The sequence below is a fragment of the Amblyraja radiata genome, chromosome 39, assembly GCF_010909765.2.
Source record: "Amblyraja radiata isolate CabotCenter1 chromosome 39, sAmbRad1.1.pri, whole genome shotgun sequence".
Taxonomy (NCBI): Eukaryota; Metazoa; Chordata; class Chondrichthyes; order Rajiformes; family Rajidae; genus Amblyraja; species Amblyraja radiata.
In genome coordinates, this window is record NC_045994.1 from 11,507,280 (window position 1) to 11,530,124 (window position 22,845).

The 22,845-nt window shown below is 48.8% G+C and overlaps 1 protein-coding gene across 2 annotated transcripts in view; it reads left to right on the plus strand.

The window, feature by feature from the left end:
- The first annotated feature begins 456 nt into the window (after window positions 1-456).
- The window catches only part of sema4c (semaphorin 4C), a 78,498-nt gene continuing 56,109 nt past the window's right edge, over window positions 457-22,845 (plus strand). For both annotated transcript variants that reach the window (XM_033013864.1, XM_033013865.1), the window contains exon 1: window positions 457-828. The gene's annotated coding sequence lies outside the window, so the exon portion shown is untranslated. The remainder of the gene's footprint in view (window positions 829-22,845) is intronic.

A 22,845-nucleotide genomic window follows, 5' to 3' on the forward strand; every position in this document is an offset into this window, starting at 1 on the left:
AACTGTGAGTTTGAGTGTGTGAGAGACAGTGTGTGTGAATGTGTGAGACAGAGTGTGTGTGAGCATGAGAGAGTGTGTGTGAGAAACAGAGTGTATGTGTGAGAGTGTGTGTGTGAGTGTGTGAGAGAGAGTGTGTGAGTGTGAGAGAGTGTGTGAGAAACGGAGTGTATGAGCGAGAGTGTGTGTGTGTGACAGAGAGTTTGTGTGAGAAGAGTTTGTGTGTGAGTGTGAGAGAGTGTGAGTGTGTTTGTGTGTGAGAAACAGAGTGTGTGTGTGAGAGTGAGAGTGTGTGTGAGTGTGAGTGTGACAGAGAGTTTGTGTGAGAAGAGTTTGTGTGTGAGAGCGCGCGAGTGAGAGTGTGTGTGTATGCATTCATTCAGTGAAGCCTGCGTTTTACTACTCTCTCTCTCTCTCTCTCTCTGTGTCTCGGATTGCACGGCGCCTGTGGCGGGGCGGGCAATCTCTGGGCTGGATTAGAGGCTGCGCAGGGAATGGAACAAGTTGCTCTAAGGAGAGCGAGTGTTGGAAGAAAAGCTTCTTATCTGCCGTGACCCCCGAACAGCGGCCGGTCTGCTCTGCCCATTACCCCCTTTTAGTGAGAGAGTGAGAGAGTGAGGGGGGGGGGGGAAGAAACTAAAAGACTGGAGACTATTTGGATGCAGCTCCGACCATCTGGTCAATTTCAACGCGAAGCTGACACGCTCCAATATATCATTTCCTTTCTCTCCTCCCTCTCGCTATTTTGCAGCCGGGCTTCCCTCTGAACATCTGTGCAAGGAAGTTTGACAATAAGGAGAGAGATTGGAGCCGGACTCGGACGAGGCCACGGTGAGTAGCGTTTAAATGTCCGTAGTCGTGCAAATTCCGGATTAGTCCTTGTGCAGGGAAAATCTTCATTGTTTTTGCGTTTATATGTACGGTGCATTTCCAGATTGCTGCCTGCTCGCCTCTCCACCTCCCCACCTCCCCTCCCATCCGCGGCACGTTGATTTAATTGAATTAAAGTGAATTCTAGCCGATTTCTTCGTTGGGTTCGAGACAATGAAAGCGAGCGAGCAATGGGCGAGACCAGTTTACTCAATAATTGATTTGGCCAAAACTACACCAACGTAGGAGCCCAATATTAAAGCTCTTTGTTATTCTCTCCCTGTTAAATTTAATCCTTGTTTGCATCTTTAAAAAAAAAAAAAATATATATATATATATAAGCAGACATCTTGATGTTGATGATCATGGCACCCGAAGCACTTCTGTTTTAAATTGTATTTCCCCTCCTCGTGTTGTTGGAACTGTTTGCTACTGTAATTCGGGATCGTTCGATTTGGGTGCTGTTCTAATCCACCCACCCCACCGCTTGCAAAGGGAAATAAGATTCAAACCACCACCCTCAGTTGCCTGCAGTTAGTTCAATGCAAAAATACAAGGAGCGTGCAGAGGTGGGGTTGAATCCTGTAATAGAACTGATTTAATCGAGGGAGTTACACTGGGATCCGGAGAGAGAGTGGGGGAAGAGAGAGGAAGAGGGGAGAGAAGGAGGGGGGGAGAGAGGAGGGGAGAGAGAGAAGGGGGGGGGGGGGGGAAGAGAGGGGAGGGGGGAAGAGAGAGGAAGAGGGGAGAAAAGGAGGAGGGAGAGGGAAGAGGAGGGAGAGGGAGAGGGAAAGTCGATGGAAGGGGGAGAAGGAGAGGATGGGGGAGAGAGAGAGAGAGAGAGGAGGAGGGGGACCGAGAGAAGGGGAAGAGAGAGAGGAGGGGGCAGAGAGAAGGAGGGGGCCAGAGAGGAGAGAGAGAAGGGGGGAGAGAGAGAGGAGGGGAGGGGAGGTAGGGTGTAGTTTAACGGAGGGGTGCAATCGCTTGCTTTGGGGGGAAGAATAAGGGGAAGACTGATTTAATTTCCACGGGTAGGATTAGCAGAGTGGAAGAAGGGTATTGGAACAAGCTGCCTGCCGCCAGCTGAATCCATTCTAGCACCTGAATGCTGTGTGTAACACCTATTGTCTGATCTGCATAATATTTGTGAATCTCCGGATTGAGAGACAGACAGCCCAGAGCATCGGGTCTTTTAAAATATAATTCCCACGTTAGATCTTTGTGGGATTTCCCCATGCCTCAATTAAAAAAAAAAATCAGTTTTCTAAATGTGAAGGGCACTTTTCCCCCTGAAATATTAAGGGCTATGAAGGTGATTGTGCTGTTATGGGACTTCAGGCAATGGGATGTGGAACTTCATTGCCTATATTGTTTCAAACTGTGCATGACGTAATTTGGATTTAAAGGCACAGTCCCTTCCCCTCCTTGCACAGAAAAAGGCCATGCGGCCCATCGAGTCTGCACCTATCCTTTGTGTATATAAGATAGACACAAAAAGCTGGAGTAACTCAGTGGGGAGGCAGCATCTCTGGAGAGAAGGAATGGGTGATGTTTCGGGTCGAGACTCTTCCTCAGAAGAAGGGTCTTGAGCAAGAATGGGTGACGTTTCTGGTCTCGACCTAAAACGTCTCCCATTCCTTCTCTCCAGAGATGCTGCCTGTCCCACTGAGTTACTCCAGCGTTTTGAGTCTACCTTCAGTGTAAACCTGCATTAAGACAGCAGCATCTGGGGTTCATGTAGGGGACATCTAAGGGGCAGGTGAGTTTAATTTTTAATTGTTGATCTAGGGGAAGTCATGAAGTATTAAGGAATAGGGGTAGAATTAGGCCATTCGGCCCATTAAGTCTACTCCATCATTCAATCATGGCTGATCTATCTCTCCCTCCTAACCCCATTCTCCTGCCTTCTCCCCATAACCTCTGACACCTGTACTAATCGAGAATCTATCTATCTCTGCCTTAAAAATATCCACTGACATGGCCTCCACAGTCTTCTGTGGCAAATAATTCCACAGATTCACCACCCTCTGACTAAAGAAATTTCTCCTCATCTCCTTCCTAAAGGAATGTCCTTTAATTCTGAGGCTGTGACCTCTAGTCCTAAACTCTCCCACTAGTGGAAACATCCTCTCCACATGCACTCTATCCGAGACTTTCACTATTCTGTAGGTTTCAATGAGGTCCCCCCTCGTTTTTCTAAACTCCAGCAAGTACAGGCCCAGTGCGGACAAACGCTCATCATGGGTGAACCTACAAGTGATGGTTAATGGGCTGCTCTTTGAGATTGGTCTATTATTGTCATAATATTGTATATTAGGAGTGGAAAATGTCGCTTTGCACGCTACACAATTAAATCATATCATAGACACAAAAACGCTGGAGTAACTCGTTGGGTCATGAAGCATCTGTGGAGGCAATCAATAGTTGACGTTTCGGGTCGGGACCCTTCTTCACTCTGAAGAAGGGTCCCAACTAGAATCGTCACCTTTCTATGTTCTCCAGAGATGCTGCCTGAGCCGCTGAGTTACTCCAGCATTTGTGTCCATCTTTGGGCTAAACCAGCATCTGCAGTTCCTTTCTATTACAAATCAGACCATAACTTAGTATAATCAAGTCATACACAGGTACAAAGAGGAACATAGTAGAGTGCAGGAAATAGTGTTGTCGTGTTACTGTAGCACAAAATTATATGTTTAAATGAAGTCTTAAGGGCTGCAGTGTGAGCGGGATCATACTTAGCTTCTGACCAGTCTCTATCTCGTCCATAAGTTACATGAGCATTCGACCCATCAAGGCTACTCTGCCGTTCAATCAAGGTTGATCTCTTTCCCTCTCAACCCCATTCTCCTGCCTTCTCCCCATAACCCCCGATGGCCTTAATGGTCTGATTACAGCAGGGAAGTAGCTGCAGAAACAAGGAACTGCAAATGCTAGTTTACAACCAAAGACACAAAGTGGAGGAGTAACTCGGCGGGTCGGGCAGCATCTCTGGAGAATGCGGATGGGTGACGTTTCGGGGCCTGTATCCAAGCTGTACGTTTCAATCCATCAAGTGTTGACTGTTGTAGTGTTGGCACTCGATTATACACTGGCTGCCTGCGAGTGCGATACATGCAATAAATGCAGCAGCAACTGCAGTTTTCCTTCTGAGTGGAGTGTCGGACTGCATTCTATCTCTGTGTCAGTTGATGGTTATTAAAACAGAAGGCAGTGGAGGCCAAGTCACTGGATGTTTTCACGAGAGTAAGGGCCTGTCCCACTGTACGAGTTTACCCAAGAGATCTCCCGAGTTTAAAAAAAAATCAAACTCGTAAGTACGTAGAATGTACGTCGGAGCTCGGGACGTCTCTTAGCGGCTCGTAACGCCAACGGCAGGTACTCGGGGAAACGCGGTAAGCTCGTGAAGATTTTGTCAACATGTTGAAAAATGTCCACGAGAGCCCCGAGTACCTACGAGCGGCTATTACTGTAATTCTCCGCGTTCGAATCAGGGGAAACTCGGGAGAACTCTTGAATTACTTCGTACTGTGGGACAGGCCCATTAGATATGCTCTTCGGGCTAATGGAATCAAGGGATATGAGAGAAAAAGCAGGAACTGGGTACTGATTTTGGATGATCGGCCATGATCATATTGAATGGGCTCGAAGATCGAAGGGCCGAATAGCCTACTCCTGCACCTATTTTCTATGTTCCCATGAGTCATACCAGATAGACCTTTTTTCTTTTCGCCTGACCTCCAGTTTCCACCCCTCTACTCTTAGTCTGAAGAAGGGTCCCGACCCGAAACGTCACCCATCCTTTTTCTCCAGAGATGCCACCTGACCCGCTGAGTTACCCCAGCACTTTGTGTCTGTTGTGCCTGACAGAAATGGGCCCTTTGGCCCATCTAGTCTATGCTGACCATCAAGCACCCTGATCCCACTTTTTATTGACCCCATTTTCCCACCATCTCTTCCCCAGCTTCGATCATTTATCTGCCTATTAATGGCAATTTGCAATGGCCAATTAACTTATGTGGCAGGAAACTGAAACACCTTGAAGAGATCCACTGGATCATGGGATATTAGGGTTGGGACTGGGTGGCTGGAGCCATTGGTTAGCAGGTTAGTTTAGTTTGGAGATAGAGCGTGTAAACGGGGCCCTGGGCCCACTGAGTCTGCGCCGACCAGCATGGTTCACGCGGTCACGGTGAGAACGTACAAACCTGTACGTCTTTGGACCGCGTACGGGAACTGGAGCACCCGGAGAAAACCTCCAGCGGGAATAACGTACAAACTCCGTACAGACAAGCACCTGTAGTCAGGATCGAACCCGGCGCTGTAAGGCAGCATCTGTGCCGATAGTGATCGACTCTGCTTGAAGTTATCCTTGCCCTCACTAACCTTAGCCCGCTTGTTGAATACATTGGAGGTAGACAAAATTGCTGGAGAAACTCAGCTGGTGTGGCAGCATCTATGGAGCGAAGGAAATAGGCAACGTTTCGGGCCGAAAATATATTGGAGCCTGCTGGAATATCGTTACAGCAGCAGAGACAAACCTCATCCTGTCTCCCTGACTCGCGTGATCATTGTTTATGAATGAACCAGGACCCTCAGCATAACAGTCTCTGCCTTTTATTGACGGCCTGTGCAGTTGAGGAGAGGGAGTGCTGGTAACTTGTCCTGATATACACTGGTCCCTCGCCCCTCCCCTCCCACTCTGGCACCACGCCCACAGAACACGGTTATAATATTCGCTCAGTCAGCATTCATACTTGAGGCTTGTTCAATTTGGGGGCTGCACAGAATGGATTCAACATGGCTTGTCCTGGCCACAGTTAATGGGAAAACAAATAAAAGACTTGAATTACCGCTGGCCCCCTCAGTGCTTTCTCACGCTGGTTTCAAAGCCGTGCAGGCGCAAGGAACTGCAGATGCTGGAGTCTTGAGCAACACACAACATGCTGGAGGGCAGCATGGTGCCGCAGCTGCCTTTCAGCACCAGAGACCCAGGTTCGATTCTGACTATGGGCGCTGTCTGTACGGAGTTTGTACGTTCTCCCTGTGACCACGTGGGTTTTCTCCGGGCGCACTGGTCTCCACCCACACTCAGGTTTGACGTACAGGTTTGTAGGTTAATTTGCCTTCTGTAAAATTGTAAATTGTCCCTAGTGTGTAGGATAGTGCCAGTGCACCAGGTGATCGCTGGTCAGCAAGGCCTTGTTGGGCCTAACTAAGGGCCTGTTTCCACGCTGTATCTACAAAGTCTAAACTCAGCGAGTCAAGCTGTGAATGGACAGATAACTGACCCGTCCAACGAGAGGTCAAAACCTCATCTGTCCATTCCCTCCACAGATGCTGCCTGACCCACAAATAGTGAAAGCCTTGGACAGAGTGGATGTGGGGAGGATGTCTCCACTAGTGGGAGAGTCTAGAACTAAAGGTCACAGCCTCAGAATTAAAGGACGTTCCTTTAGGGAGGAGAAGGAATTTCTTTAGTCAGAGGGTGGTGAATCTGTGGAATTCATTGCCGCGGAAGGCTGTGGAGGCCAAGTCGGTGGATATTTTTTAAGGCAGAGATAGATAGATTTTTGATTAGTACAGGTGTCAGAGGTTATGGGGAGGAGGCAGGAGAATGGGGTTAGGAGGGAGAGATAGATCAGCCATGATTGAATGATGGAGTAGACTTGATGGACCATAGGCTCGAAGGGCCAAATGGCCTACTGCACCTATTGTCTATTGTCTATTGACCAAATGGCCTAATTCTGCTCCTATCACTTTTGACCTTCTTCCAGCAGTTTGTGTGGTATATGCTCTGTGGTTTTTTTTAATGCATCTGCGTCACTAATGTCAGATGTGGGGAAGATTAGAATAAACTAGAGTGAATCACCTGCCAACAGGCCGGATGCCCAGTGGAAGTGTCCCACCCTTCCACCGGAGACGGACAAGAGGCTGCTGGTGGGGTCATGGATCCTCCAGGACACTCCTGAATCATCTCCAGTCACTTCCCAATCCAGATGGATAATCATCACATCCAGCCTTTGTTGACGCAACTCAGTGCAAATCGGTTCCGCGTTTCCTTCCAGGAATTCCTTGCAGGAATCATCGAAAACCAAAGGACGTAGGCTAATGTTGGTGGGTGGGGGGTAGTTTTAATGGGAACCTGAGGGGTAACCTTTTTACAAGAAAGGTGGTGGGTGTATGGACCAAGCTGCCGGAGCGGGTAGTTGAGGCAGGGACTATCGCAACGTTTATGAAACATTCATACAGGTACATGGGTCGGCTACTGAAGGCTGTCGAAGTTTGCCACAGATAGGCGTGGAGGCCGAGTCAGTGGATATATTTAAGGCAGAGATAGATAGATTCTTGATTAGTACAGGTGTCAGAGGTTATGGGGGGGAAGGCAGGAGAATGGGGTTAGGAGGGAGAGATAGATCAGCCATGATTGGATGGTGGAGAAGTCTTGATGGGCCGAATGGCCTAATTTAAGTTAGATAGACCTCTAGGGGCTAGTGAAATCAAGGGATATGGGGAGAAGGCAGGCACGGGTTATTGATGGGGATGATCAGCCATGATCACAATGAATGGTGGTGTTGGCTCAAAGGGCCGAATGGCCTCCTCCTGCACCTATTTTCTATGTAACTCCTATTCCTTATGACCATATGACCTTATAGAAACATAGAAATTAGGTGCAGGAGTAGGCCATTCGGCCCTTCGAGCCTGCACCGCCATTCAATATGATCATGGCTGATCATCCAACTCAGTATCCCGTACCTGCCTTCTCTCCATACCCTCTGATCCCCTTAGCCACAAGGGCCACATCTAACTCCCTTTTAAATATAGCCAATGAACTGGCCTCAACTACCCTCTGTGGCAGAGAGTTCCACAGATTCACCACTCTCTGTGTGAAAAAAGTTTTTCTCATCTCGGTTTTAAAGGATTTCCCCCTTATCCTTAAGCTGTGACCCCTTGTCCTGGACTTCCCCAACATCGGGAACAATCTTCCTGCATCTAGCCTGTCCAACCCCTTAAGAATTTTGTAAGTTTCTATAAGATCCCCTCTCAATCTCCTAATTCTAGAGAGTATAAACCAAGTCTATCCAGTCTATCCACATCCCTTATGAGAGGTTCAGAGGGATGTGGGCAAAACTAGTGTAGATGGGGCACGTTGGCCAGTGTGAGCAAGTTGGGTCAGAGGGCCTGTTTCCACGCTGTATCACTCTAGGAGTGAGCACACTACAGATTCCTTGCCCCTGGCTGCATAGCAAGGTAGAACATTGAGAATGTTGCCAGGACTCGAGATCCTGAGGAATCGGGAGGGGTTTGGCCGGCTAGGACTTTATTCCTTGGACCACCAGAGGCTGAGGGTTAGTCTTACAGAGCTGTGTAAAATCATGAGGGGAATAAAAGGGTGAATGCACGCAATCTTTTACCCAGAGTTGGGGGAATCAAGAACCAAAGTGCGTAGTTTCAAGGTAAGTAAGTAAGTAAGTTTATTGGCCAAGTATTCACATACAAGGAATTTGCCTTGGTGCTCCGCCCACAAGTAACAACATGACATCCAGTGACAGTTACGAATGACTCAGAAAACACTAAACATTAATAATAATAAAACATTCATGATAAAACACCATTGATCAAGCATGTGAACCAACAAAATACCAGATCAAAGGGAGGCTACAGATTTTTGGCTGTTGAGTAGAGCAACTACTCGTGGATAAAAACTGTTTTTGTGTCTGGCTGTGGCAGCTTTGACAATGCGGAGTCGCCTTCCAGAGGATAAGTGGTTCAAAGAGTTTGTGAGGTGAGGGGGGGGAGGGGACCAGACTTGTTCAGGTACATTTGGACATGGACATTTGGACTGGTACAAAGATGGGAAAGACTTAGTGGGATATCGGCCAAACGCGGGCAAATGGAACTAGTGCAGATGCAGCATGTTGGTCAGCATGGGCAATTTGGACCGAATGGCCTGTTTAGGTGTTGGATGACTCCATGATGTGACGGATGCTGTAGGAATACATATCTCCCTGCATTACAAAGGGGGCCAGGGTTCTAAACTGTGGTGCTTCAGCTCACCGTAAACCCTTTGCAAGTCCATCTTCCCATGATAGTTTTTATTTTGGTATTGTTTGCCAGATGTGACTGTGTGTGGTTTGGTGGGCTTGATGTGGCAATTTCAGAGAGACGGCACTGTTTAAAATAAAACCCCCCAGCTAGTCCAGCCGCCGTCGACAGCAAGATTGTGTCGTTGTGCATCAGAATGAATCACTGGGATTTGTTGATTCCACTGGAATGTCCTCCTTAAGTGGACCTCTGGCTTATTTGGCTGAGCCCTGCAGCCCAGAGAAAGGTTGAGCACGAGGGGGTATTAGGGGTTGGAGGTGGACAAACACGGCACTGTGGCGCGGCGGCAGAGTTGCCGCCTTCCAGCCCTTACAGCGCCAGAGACCTGGGTTCGATCCCGACTACAGGTGCGAAATACAGAACGTACGGAGTTTGTACGTTCTCCCCGTGTCCTGCGTGGGTTTTCTCCGAGATCTTCAATTTCCTCCCACACTCCAAAGACGCACAGGCTTGCAGATTTATTGGCTTAGTATAAAATGCAAATTGTCCCACAGTGTGTGTAGGGCAGTGTGTGTAGACCCGCTGAGTTACTCCCAACCACTTTGGGACACTCCAAACCTCTCCTATCTCTGTACCTATCCAGAAGATCGACACAAGGTGCTGGAGTAACTCAGCGGGTTGGGCAGAATCTCTAGAGAATAAAGATGGGTGACATTTTGGGTCGAAACCCTTCTGCCCATTCAAGTGCTTTTTTAAATGTTATACCACCTGCCTCAACCACCTCCTCTGGCAACTTGTTCCATATGTGTACATACTGTACTAACCCCCTGTGTGGGATAAGATGCCCTTCAAGTTCCTAGTAAATCTTTCCCCTCTCGCCTTATACCTATGTCCTCCCGTTCTTGCAGACAGAAGGAACTGTAGATGCTGGTTTACAAAAAAAACCTGACAAAGTGCTGGAGTAACTCGGCTAGTTAGGCAGCATCTCCGGAGAACATTAATAGGTGACGTTTCGGGTTGTGATCCTTCTACAGTCTGCTGCCTGATGCTGAGTTACTCCAGCACTTGGTGACGTCTATTTTCCACCTCTGATTCTTGATTCCCCATCCCTCTGCATTCGCCCAATCTATCCCCATCATCATTTCACCCATCAAGCACAAGATTACACTTCAATCTCCTGCGCTCCAAGGATTGAAGTCCTAATTATAGTCCTGGTGTATGGGAGTGGGAGATGTGGCGCTGGCATCTCAATGGGAAAGATTCCTCTTGAACATACCCTGTTGGTTTGCTAATTGCATGGAGGATACGACACTTCAATGCTGGTGTGTGTCTTGTTTCCAACTGTGGTAATAGATGGGTAGGAAGGAACTGCAGATGCTGGTTTAATCCGAAGATTTAACACTGGGGAAGGGTCTCGACCCGAAACGTCACCCGTTCCTCCCCTCCCCTGCCTGTCCCGCTGAATCACTCCAGCTTTTTGTGCCTAACTTTTGTGGTAACAGATGCCCATTCAGAAACCTGACACACAGCCACAGTGCTTATGTAAACGGCCTAGCCTTGCCGACACAGGATCAGCAAGGAACATTTTCCATAACACTCGATGATCGTTCTGCATCACTGCTTACGTCCCAGCGTTCCCGCCTCCAGATTTCTCATGTTGGGAAAAGTGATTTCCCGGTTGATACTCCCATCGCTGCTGATCTCCAACAGATGAATCTTGCGCTCTTTGAACGTCCCTTTGTTTGTTCTGTGTTGCGTGACCAGGCTGGCTTTAATCCTCCTCCGACGACGATATCATCTTTCATCTTTGTTTCCAAACCAGAAGCTTCTCTTTCCTCCTCTCCTGTGTTAAATTTATTCACAGGCCAGTCTGACCCAAATCGGGTCTCGACCCAAATCGTCACCTATCCATGTTCTCACCTTAGTTTCGAGATACAGCACAGAAAAAGGCCCTTCGGCCCACCGAGTCCACACTGACCAGCGATCTCCAAACACACACACACACACACACACACACACACACACACACACACACACACACACACACACACACACACACACACACACACACACACACACACATTAGAGACAATTTACATTTATACCAAACCAATTAACCTACAAACCCATACGTCTTTGGAGTGTGGGAGGAAACCGAAGATCTCGGAGAAAACCCACGATGGCCACGGGGAGAACGTACAGACTCCGTACAGACAGCACCCGTAGTGGGGATCGAACCCGGGACTCTGGCGCTGTGAAGCAGTAGCACCACCGCTATGCCACCCTGCTCCGGACATGTTGCCTGAGTTGAGTTAGGCTGAGTTACTCCGGCACGTTGTATCTTTTCGTGTAACCCAGCATCTGCAGTTCCTTGTTTTAACCTGCATACTATCCAGACTTGAAACATCACCGTTTCTCCACTGCCAGTGGGTCAGCACCCTGGCACTCTCTCACTAACAGCATAGTGGGGCATTCTTCCATCTCAGGGACCCTAGTGATTCAAGCAGGCAACTGGGCAATTAAACGTTGGTTTCGCCCGCCTGTGAAGCCCACATCCTTTGAATGAACATATCTTCAAAAATGCTTCAGGAATGGAAATCTTTAGTGAGTTGGAGTTCAGATGCACTTTGGCAATGATTTGGATGTTTTTGTGGTCTCCTATGTTTCATCCCACTGTAGCTAATTACAATATGTCATTTCCAGAGCTGTCAGAACATGTGTCCCTTGATTTTTATCAGTGCCATCGAGCATTGTAACATGTCGCTGCACTCTCATGCCAATCTCGTGCATTCTTCTTCCATTTTAAGGGACCCTTTGGCCTCCTCTAGTAGTCTTGCGCCCTTTAGACTCTGGAGATGCGTGGAAACGGCCCTTGATCACCACAGGGAGGAAGGATCTCCTGTGGGGTTCTGTCCTGCATCTTGGTGGAACCAGTCTGTTGCTGAAGGTGTTCCTCGGGTTGATCTGGAATGCTGGAGTAACTGAAGTTTCGGTTTAAACCAGCGTCTGCAGTTCCCTTCCCCACACGTGCTGGGGTAACACATTGATCCAACGATACTTTATTGTCACATGTGCCAAGGTACAGTGAAATGCTTTGTTTTGCAAACAACCCAGTAAAATCACCCAGGCAAGTTCACAAGTGTCGCCACGTTCCTATAGCCGACAGTCGCAAAAGTTCACCAGAGAGTCCCATCCACTGACTGCCACTATCCCGTACAAACTCCGCACAGCCAGCACCTGCAGTCGGGATTGAACCCTGGCCTCCGGCGTTGCAATCGCTGCAAGGCAGCAACTCTACCCCCTACGCCAGAGTGGAATTCCCGGCCACAGAAGGCAGTGTTGGCCAATTCACTGGATGTTTTCAAGAGAGAGTTAGATTTAGCTCTTAGGGCTAATGCCCCTGTCCCACTTAGGAAACCTGAACGGAAACCTCTGGAGACTTTGCACCCCACCCAAGTTTTCCATGCAGTTCCCGGAGGTTTTTGTCAGTTTCCCTACTTGCTTCCACTACCTGCAACCTCTGGGAACCGCACGGAAACCTTGGGTGGGGCACAAAGTCTCCAGAGGTTTCCGTTCAGGTTTCCTAAGTGGGACAAGGGCATTACAGAATCAAGGGGTATGGGGAGAAAGCAGGATTGGGGTACTGATTGTGGATGATCAGCCACCATCCTATAGAATGGCGGTGCTGGCTCGAAGGGTCGAATGGCCTACTCCTGCACCTATTGTCTATGTGCAATCCTTCAGTTGTCTGCAATACTAAACGCTGCTGCACGCTCCAGATACCTCGGTTGCAGCATTGGCAAAGAACTGGCTCAACTCCCTGAAGCTACGTGAGGTGTTAGACCAGCCCATGTCTCCATGCCAAGTCAATTACAATGTGGATTATCTCAAGTTCAAGAGTGTTTACATGCTCATATAAACCGGATATGGACAGGAACAATGAGATCCTGGCTTGCACCTGCTTTACGGGTACATAGGATGCAACAATGGCGGCACAGTGGCGCAGCGTTAGAGACCCGGGTTTGATCCCGGCTACGGGTGCTGTTTGTACATTCTCCCTGTGTCCACGTGAGTTTACTCCGGTTTTCTTCCACACTACAGACACACAGGTTTGTAGGTTAATTAGCTTTGGTAAAATTGTAAAATTGCCCCTAGTGTGTAGGATAGTGTACGGGGTCCGTGTGAACTTGGTGGGCTGAAGGGTCTGTTTCTGCACTGTATCTCTAAAGTCTAAAGTGAATAATATGCAATAAATTGTCTGTAATTCAGTAAACCAGCTCTATTAAGGGCCTGTCCCACGGTACGAGTTCATTCAAGAGCTCTCCCGAGTTTAAAAAAAAATCAAACTCGCGATAAGCACGTATAATGTACGTAGCGGGTACGTCGGAGCTCGGGGACGTCTCTTAGCGGCTCGTAACGCTAACGGCAGGTACTCGGGAAACGCGGTAAGCTCGGGAAGACTCGTGAAGATTTTACAACATGTTGAAAAATGGCCACGAGAGCCCCGAGTACCTACGAGCGGCAATTACTGTAAATCTCCGAGTTCGAATCAGGGGAAACTCGGGAGAACTCTTGAATTAGCTCGTACAGTGGGACAGCCCCATTAGTAGTTTAGACTTTAGAGATACAGCGGAGAAGGCTCTTCGGCCCACCGAGTCCACGGCAACCATCAGCCCCCGTATACTAACACTATCCTACACACTAGGGACAGTTAACAAATTTACCTAAACCAATTAACCTCCAAACCTGCACGTCTTTGAAGTGTGGGAGGAAACCAAAGATCTTGGACAAAACCCATGCAGGTCACGGGGAGAGAATGTACAAACTCCGTACAGACAGCGCCCGTAGTCAGGATCGAACCCGGGTCTCTGGTGCTGTGAGGCAGCAACTCGACCATTAACATGGAGTGTAGGAAAGAACTGCAGATGTTGGTTTAAATCAAAGATAGATACAAAATGCTGGAGTACCTGATCGAGGACAGGCAGCATCTCTGGAGAGAAGGAATGGGTGACGTTGCGAGTCTGTCTTCCAATAACAAGGAGTTACAGGAGCTGTGTAATTGGTAGAGGATCAGAGGGGAGTTGAGGGAAGAGAATGAATCCACCCGGGGTGTGGTGGGGTGAGGGCCTTGAATCCGTTCCCAGAGGCCGGCAGGGACACGGCCTTTAACCAGCCACACGGATGACCACTTGAAGTGCTTTAATGCACAGATCCATGGTTTTAGATTTAGACAGAGCGGAAACAGGCCCTCTGTGGTCCACCGAGTCTGAATCGACCGGCGATCCCCGCACACCACACACACTAGGGCCAATTCACAATTACACCAAGCCGATGGACCTACAAACCTGTACGTCTTTGGAGTGTGGGGGGGGAAACCGGAGATCTCGGAGCAAACCCACGCGGTCACGGAGAGAACGTACAAACTCCGTACAGGCAGCACTTGTAGTCAGGATCGAACCCGGGTCTCTGGCGCTGTAAGGCAGCAACTCTACATGGGCTGGGCTTTGGGATTTTTTTTGGTTTTGTTTGGCGCTTCACCTGCTAGCATGGACATGATGGGCTGAATGGCTACATCCTGTGCTGCAAGTATCTTAGATTTTATGCGGCCGCCATTTCGTACTGTAACAGTTTGATGCAAGGAGAGACAGGAAACAATAGGCCACTATATTGGTGAAGCCTGCAAGCAATCAGTGAGTGAGTGGCTTGTGTTCACTCTCTGGGGTCAGTGCGCAGTCTCACCCCGAGACCCTTGCTTACTCATCTTCCGGTCTTAACTTTCTAGTTTAGTTAAGAGATGCAGCACGGCCACAGGCCCTTCGGCCCACCGAGTCCGTGCCGAACGTCAATCCCCGCGGATTAACACCACCCTACACACACTGGGGACAATTTTTACATTTATACCAAGCCTATTAACCTACAAACCTGTACGTCTTTGGAGGAAACCGAAGATCTTGGAGGAACCCCACGCAGGTCACGGGGAGAATCCGTACAGACAGCGCCCGTAGTCAGGATCGAACCGGGGTCTCTGGTGCTGTAAGGCAGCAGCTCCACCGCTATGCCACCCACTCTCTTGTGTGGTTTTTGCATCACGCCACGTCGGGCTCAGACGGATGTGCAGAGCAGCTGTATTAACCACTTCTAAACAGCTGAAGGTCAGATAGATGAGCCCACACATGTCACGCACTCCCTTGGTCCTCCCAGCTCCCACCCTAGGCCAATGCCTCAGAAAGGCAGCCAGCATCATCACCCCTCCCCCACCACCCTGGCCACGCTCTCATTTCACTCCTGCTATCGCGAAGAAGGAACAGCAGTCTGAAAACTCTCATCTCCAGGTTCAGGAACAGCTTCTTCCTAACAACCATCAAGCTATTGAACACTACAGCACACCGACTAAACTTCAAACTATGAACTATCCTGATTGCACGCGGGACATAGAAACATAGAAAATAGGTGCAGGAGTAGGCCATTCGGCCCTTCGAGCCTGCACCGCCATTCAATATGATCATGGCTGATCATCCAACTCAGTATCCTGTTCCTGCCTTCTCTCCATACTCCCTGTTCCCTTTAGCCACAAGGGCCACATCTAACTCCGTCTTAAATATAGCCAATGAACTGGCCTCAACTGTGGCAGAGAGTTCCAGATATTCACCACTGTGTGTGAAAAAAGTGAGAAAAAAGGGACATTGGGCTTTGATTTGTTTTAGTTTCAGAGCAGTTTGGAAACAGGCCCTTCGGCCCACCAAGTCCGTGCCGACCAGTGTTCACTAGTCCTATCCTACACACTAGGGACAATTTACAGAACCCCATTAATCCACAAACCTGCACGTCTTTGGAATGTGAAAGGAAACCCTAGCACCTGGAGAGAAACCCCACGTGGTCACAGGGAGAAGGTACAAACTCCATACAGACAGCTGTTCAGGACCCAACACGGGTCTCTGGCGCTGTAAGGCAGCAACCAAGCCTTGCACTGACGTTGCCTGGATCTGCGACTTCAACGGCCAGGAGCGAAAAAGAAGACTGCCCAAGGTGGTGAACACTGCCCAGTCCATCACGGGTACTGACCTCCCCACCATCATCGAAGGGATTACAGGAGTGGCTGCCTCAAAAAGGCAGCCAGCATCATCGGAGATCCACACCACCCTGGCCATGCACTCATTTCACCACTGCCATCAAGAAGAAGATACAGGAGCCTGAAAACTGTAACATCCAGGTTCAGGAACAGCTACTACCCCACAGCCATCAGGCTATTAAACACAACAACCTCCAAATAAGTTTTGAGCAACATAGACCTGGGGGCATTAGTCTCGTCTTGCATATTCTGTTGTGCTGCTGCAAGTAAGAATTTCATTGTTCTGCCTGGGACATATGACAATAATGTCCCAGCGCGACTCTCGTCAGCAGCTCTCGTCAGCAGCGGCCTCTGCAGTCCGTCTGCGTTTTTATTATTTTATGTCTATGTTTTTAATGTAGTTTTTGTTATTTTTTGTTGGGGTATGTGTGTGGGGGGGTGGGGGTGGTGTGGGGGGAGGGGGTAACTTTTAAATCTCTCCCTGCACGGGAGACCCGACCTTTTCTTTGTCGGGTCTCCGTTGTCGTTGGGGCTGCAACGAGGAGCGGCCTCCAACAGGAAGACCGGGGGCTGTGGTGCCGACTACTCACCTCACCGTCGCGGAGCTGGCCGAGTCCAGAGCGGGTGGAGCTGTGGTGGACGCTGCTGCGACCCGACCCCCGGAGATTCGGTGGCTGCAACTGCGGGTTTGGCGGGCAGTGACACCGGGAGCCCGCGGGTCCCTGGAGGGAGACCGCTTTTCGGGGCTTCCGCAACGGCGACTTCTCCCGCCCGAGTTGCGGGGTTGAAGAGCTCCTGGAGCGGGGCCTTACAGCACCGCCCCGCGCGGCTTGGAATGGCCGCGGGACTCTGTGAGCGCACGCCGGGGGCTCTAACACCAAGAACCCGGTGCGCGACCTTGCATCACCCGGTGTGGCTTTAATGGCCACGGGACAATTGCCATCGCCCGCCGGGGGCTTTGACTTTGACTCTGACATCGGGGGGGGGGAGAGTGCAGTGGAGAGAGAAGTTTTTTTGGCCTTCCATCACAGCAATGTGATGGATGTTTATGTAAATTATGTTGTGTCTTGGGTCTATTTGTTTGTAATGTATGGCTGCAGAAACGACATTTCGTTTGGACCTCAAGGGGTCCAAATGACAATAAATTGAATTGTATTGAATTGTATTGTATGTATTGTATTGTATTGTAATAAAACACTCTTGATTCGTGATTCTTTAGATTTATAGAACGTTCTTTAAATTATACAATCCTCTGAGGATTGCATTTATAGACCTGTTCTACTACTGCAAGGAAGAATGTAATTGTTCCATTTTGGTACATACTGCAGCGTAACACTCTTGCCTTGTTCTGCTTGATCCCGTGGCCCTTGGCTCAAGGGTGTGTGGGTTGGGGCGCATAGCTAAACTGGCAAGAAATTAAACAAGAACCTTTTATCAATCTCTAGTAAGTGCGGTAATTGTTTCGGTCAGTTCTGATGCCGGGGTACAGGGTGAATATTGAATCTGTCCAAGTGATAATGCAACTGGATTTTAACTCAGTCAATATTTAATAAATGTCAAGGGCACAATTAAGTTGGAGATGAATCTAATCAGGCATTTGATTGCTTTTTGCAAAACAAAAAGTTGGACGTGGGGATGAATCGTGAGCTGGGACCTAAGTTGTGTTCAGGGAGGCTAGACATGGAGAAATCATCACATGTGCACGAGGGTCTGAGATTCCACCCCGCAAAGTTTAAAAAAAAAAAGGATATTTAGACTGCAAAGATACAGCGCGGAAACAAGCCCTTCCGACCTGCCATCACCCCGTACACTAGCACTATCCTACACGCACTAGGGACAATTTACCATTTATTGCCGAAGCCAATTAGGCTACAAACCTGCACGTCTTTGGAGCGCGGTGGGGAACAGGAGCACCCGGAGAAAACCCATGCGGTCACGGGGGTGACGGGACGGGACGGGCGTACAAACTCCATACAGGCTGCACCCGTAGTCGGGATCGAACCCGGGTCTCTGGCGCTGTGAGGTTGCAACTCTACCGCTGCGCCACCGTGCCGCACCAATATGCTGGGCAGGTTGCTGGCGCGTGAAGATTTCGGACACTGTCAGATTTTCGGAGCCTTGTGCGATCTCGGGACCAACCCCGCACAACTCCGCGCTTCTAAGTGGGACCGGCCCCGCGCGGCTATACGGTGCCCGTACGCCTCAAGCGACCACGTTTGGTCGCGCCAAACGCATGCAAGTGGGACAGGCCCTATAGGCACATGGATGCATGGGGAATGGTTCACGTGCAGGCAGATGGGATTAGTTTATCTTGCCACTGTGTCCCACACAGCTGCTGTGGGCCGAAGGGCCTGTTCCTGTGCTGTAACTTTTCCACGATGGCATTGGGGTTTGCACTGACTATTAACAGACCCAACTGGGAGGTATTAGGATAACTGGAGATAGATACAAAATGCTGGAGTAACTCAGCAGGTAAGGCAGCATCAATGGTGAAAAAGGATGGGTGACATTTCGGGTCGAGAGATTCTTTTCCCATCCTTTTTCTCCCGAGATGCTGCCTGACCCGCCTGAGTTACTCCAGCACTGTGTGCCTTGTCTTTAATTGTACCTCTGTGCTGACTTAGAGCACATTTGAAGGCTGGTCAACAAAATACCCCTTTCATAATCTTTAAGAAGGAACTGCAGATGCTGGAAAATCGAAGGTAGACAAAAGTGCTGGAGAAACTCAGCGGGTGCGGCAGCATCTATGGAGCGAAGGAAATAGGCAACGTTTCGTCCCGAAACGTTGCCTATTTCCTTCGCTCCATAGATGCTGCCCGCACCTGCTGAGTTTCTCCAGCACTTTTGTCTACCCCTTTCATAGTCATGTGCTTCACAGTTAAAGCAGCTGGATCTTTACTCTGCTTCCAACCTCAGACTGGCTACGAGCGAAAAGAGGCCCCAGAGTGAAAAGAGGCCCCATGCAGTTGTCAGGGGGACTTGCTCTGTGCCCAATCTTTTCTTTGATCTTTATCTCCAATATTTTGTTTTCCTAAGTTTTTAAACGATCTCATATCAAAACACTAACATTAAAACATTATCCATCTTATTCAGGAAGCACTCCAGCCCCAGCCGTTCCCACAAAGTACCATGTGAACACACAAATGAGTTACTCCAGCATTTTGTGTCTATCTTCACTTTAAACCAGCATCTGCGGTTCCTTCACACACAATAGACAATAGATAATAGGTGCAGGAGTAGGCCATTCGGCCCTTCGAGCCAGCACTGCCATTCACTGAGGCTGATCATCCACAATCAGTACCCCGTTCCTGCCTTCTCCCCATATCCCCTGACTCCGCTATCTTTAAGAGCTCTATTTAACTCTATCTTGAAAGCATCCAGAGAATTGGCCTCCACTACCCTCTGAGGCAGAGAATTCCACAGATTCACAACCCTCGGTGTGAAAACATTTTTCCTCGTCTCCGTTCTAAATGGCCGACCCTTTATTCTTAAACTGTGGCTCCTGGTTCTGGACTCCCCCAACATCGGGAACATGTTTCCTGCCTCTAGCCTGTCCAATCCCTAAATAAACTTAAGTGTTTCAACAAGATCCCTCTCATCCTGCAGTTCCTTATCCTGCACATCTGCAGTTCCTCCCTACACATCTGCAGTTCCTCCCTACACATGGAAGAAGCCATACCAATGGCCACCATGTAACACACCAGCTTGGAGCTTCACCAACTCAGCAAGGTCTGACGATCCAACACGGGATTCTTCCGTGGTCACAACACCTCATAGCTGTCTCTTATCATCAACCCGTCTGAAGAAGGCTCTCGACCCGAAACATCACCCATTCCTTCTCTCCAGTGTAAACCAGCATCTGCAGTTCCTTCCTACACAACTACACACTAAGATTGCCTGAGCTTGCTGCGTAGTGAGCTCTGACCTACCACAGAGACATTAATCTTATCAATCTGGGCTAAAGTCAGATTTTATTTTTATCGACCGGTTTGGTCAATCTCCTTAATGGACTAATTAAATGTAAGGACACAGGCAGGAAGCCAGAAGCATCTGAGGCAATGAGGCTTTGGCTTCAAGAGCTGCTAGGGTGACTAAGCGGAGACCCTTGCCCTTAATGACAACAGAGTTGATTTGTAATCACTTCTAGCCCACTGGTACGGTACAGAACTTTATTTACCACATGTACCGAGGTACAGTGCAATTCATTTGTTGTATACAGTTCAGTACAAGTATCACTGTACATAAGCACTTAGATACATATTAGGTAGGCATCTCAGATCCAGTACAAGTTGATAGCAGGAATAGACAGAGACAGTGTTATGGGTCGCCAGTTTTTGGCACCATGTTCAAGTCCCAGTTGTATGTGCAGGGATCTTGACCTGACCATGAAGGTCCGTTGTCCTGGTGGTGTTGCAGGGTCGGCCTGGCCAAGGGTACCCACGGTGTCCTCCGCCGCTGTAGGCTTCGTGCCGGTCTTGGGCTTCCTGGAATGGCCGCCTGGGTCCAGCCCAGCCCCAGGCTGCTGCAGGGCCTCCAGCCCTCGGCTCGTACGACTCCAGGAACAATCCACTCTTTCGCACAGTGAGGCCTTTAGCTTGGCAAGACGGAAAAGTGGAAGCGCTTTCCGGGATGGGGAGAGAGCAGAGCGTTGGAGCAGTTTGCAACCGAAACAGTAGTTTGCCGTACGTTTGGGTGAGAGTTCAATTTTTGTTGGAGTGACCATACCCATCCTGGCTACAAACAACTAACTGAAAGTACAATGTGCTGGTTAGATGGGAAGGGAACGCCGCGTAGGATATCCTGTGTACTTTTTGCCAGCTGACCCCTCCTCTCCCGATAGACTTGTTATATTTAGTTTAGTTTAGAGATACCTCGTTGAAACAGGCCCTTCAGCCCACCGGGTCCGCGCCATTTACTAGCTCTATTCTACACACTCGGGACAATTTGCAGAAGCCAATTAACCTACAAACATTCTCTGCCACAGAAGGCAGTGGAGGCCAATTCACAGGATGTTTTCAAGAGAGAGTTAGATGTAGCTATTAGGCCTAATGGAATCAGGGGATATGGGGAGAAAGCAGGAATGGGGTACTGATTGTGGATGATCAGCCATGATCATATTGAATGGTGGTGCTGGCTCGAAGGGCCGAATGGTCTGCTCCTGTACCTTTTTTTTCCAATATTTCTATCTTTCTAAAACTAGAGGCCACCATTCAAAGAAAGTCGGATTTCAATGTTATAAATGTTATACCCTTATCCTTTATCTGTAAACTGTGGACCGTTTGATTGTATTCATGTTAGTCTTCTTTGACTGGATAACACACAAAGAAAATCTTTTCACTGCACTTCTGTATACATAACAATAAACTAAACTGTACTGTGTGATAATAAACAAATTAATATATTATTGTCACGTGTATCGAGGTACAGTGAAAAGCTTTTGTTGCATGCTCTCCAGTCAGCGGAAAGACAATACGTCTTTACAGTCGAGGAGTCCACAGCGTACAGATACAGGATAAAGGGAATAACGTTTAGTGCAAGATAAAGTCCGATTAAAGATAGTCCAAGGGTCTCCAATGACCCAACTAAAACTAAAGCCGTCAGGAAAATAAACAGGGAATGTGGAATGATTCCACTCCAGAATCAGGGACAGTTTCTGCCCAGCCGTTATCAAGTCAATTTTATTTCTATAGCACATTTAAAAACAACTCTCGTTGACCAAAGTGCTTTACATCAGTGCGGGTACTAACATGCTACATACAGTGGTACATAGATCTAACAATACATACATAGGTCCCTCAGAGGACCTCAAGAAAGGCAACTGAACCATCCTACCACAACCAGAGAGTAGTCCTGAACTACTATCTTGATGACCCTTGAACTATCTATGTTGGGGCTTCACTGGCTTTACCTTGCACAACACGTTATTCCCTTATCATGTATTTATGGCATGGTAAATGGCTCGATTGTAACCTTGTATTGTCTTACCGCTGACTGGTTAGCACGCAACACAAAGCTTTTTACTGTACCTCGGTACATGTGATAATAAACTAAACTGAACTTTGGGGTGGCACGGTGGTGCAGCGGTAGAGTTGCTGCCGTGCAGCGCCGGAGACCCCGGTTCGACCCCGACTACGGGCGCTGTCTGTACGGAGTTTGTACGTTCTCTCCGTGATCTACGTGGGTTTTCTCCGAGATCTTCAGTTTCCTCCCGCACTCCAAAGACATACAGGCATGTCGGCAAGTTGGCTTGGTAAATGTAAAAATTGTCCCTAGTGCATGTAGGATAGTGTTAATATGCGGGGATCGCTGGTCGGCACGGGCCTGGTGGGCCGAAGGGCCTGTTTCCTAGCTGCATTTCTAAATTGAACTAAACTAAACTGAACTATGAAGTCGGAGGCAAGAGAGTGGGAGAATATTCTCACAGGGAAGGGTTCAGGCGGGAAGTACAGATGCATTTAAGGAGAAGTTTGATAGCATTTGCCAGGGGAAGGGAGTTAATGTTGTTTTGATAGCATCAGACAAGGAAGGATGGGTGGAATGTAAACATTGGACTGGACTCGTTTGGATCTGGCTCGGTCCCTGCAATTGCTGGCACCGGCTGGAACCCGTGCAAAGTGCCGTCGGCAACTGCCTGTCGCTAACCCTCCTGGCAGCCGGAGGTCCCCGCTGACGCTGCCCACGTCAGAGCCACTTACAGGACTGTGGGAACTGGCCAGGAACCCGAGGGGTTGCTTATCTCTGTCACTGGCAACTCACATTAAATGCTGGGAAAGAACGAGATGTTGTCTGATATCTATCTTCATCTGTCTTCAGCAGTTCCACAGGAGGTTTAGTTTTAGATTATTATTGGCGCAGAAACAGGCCCT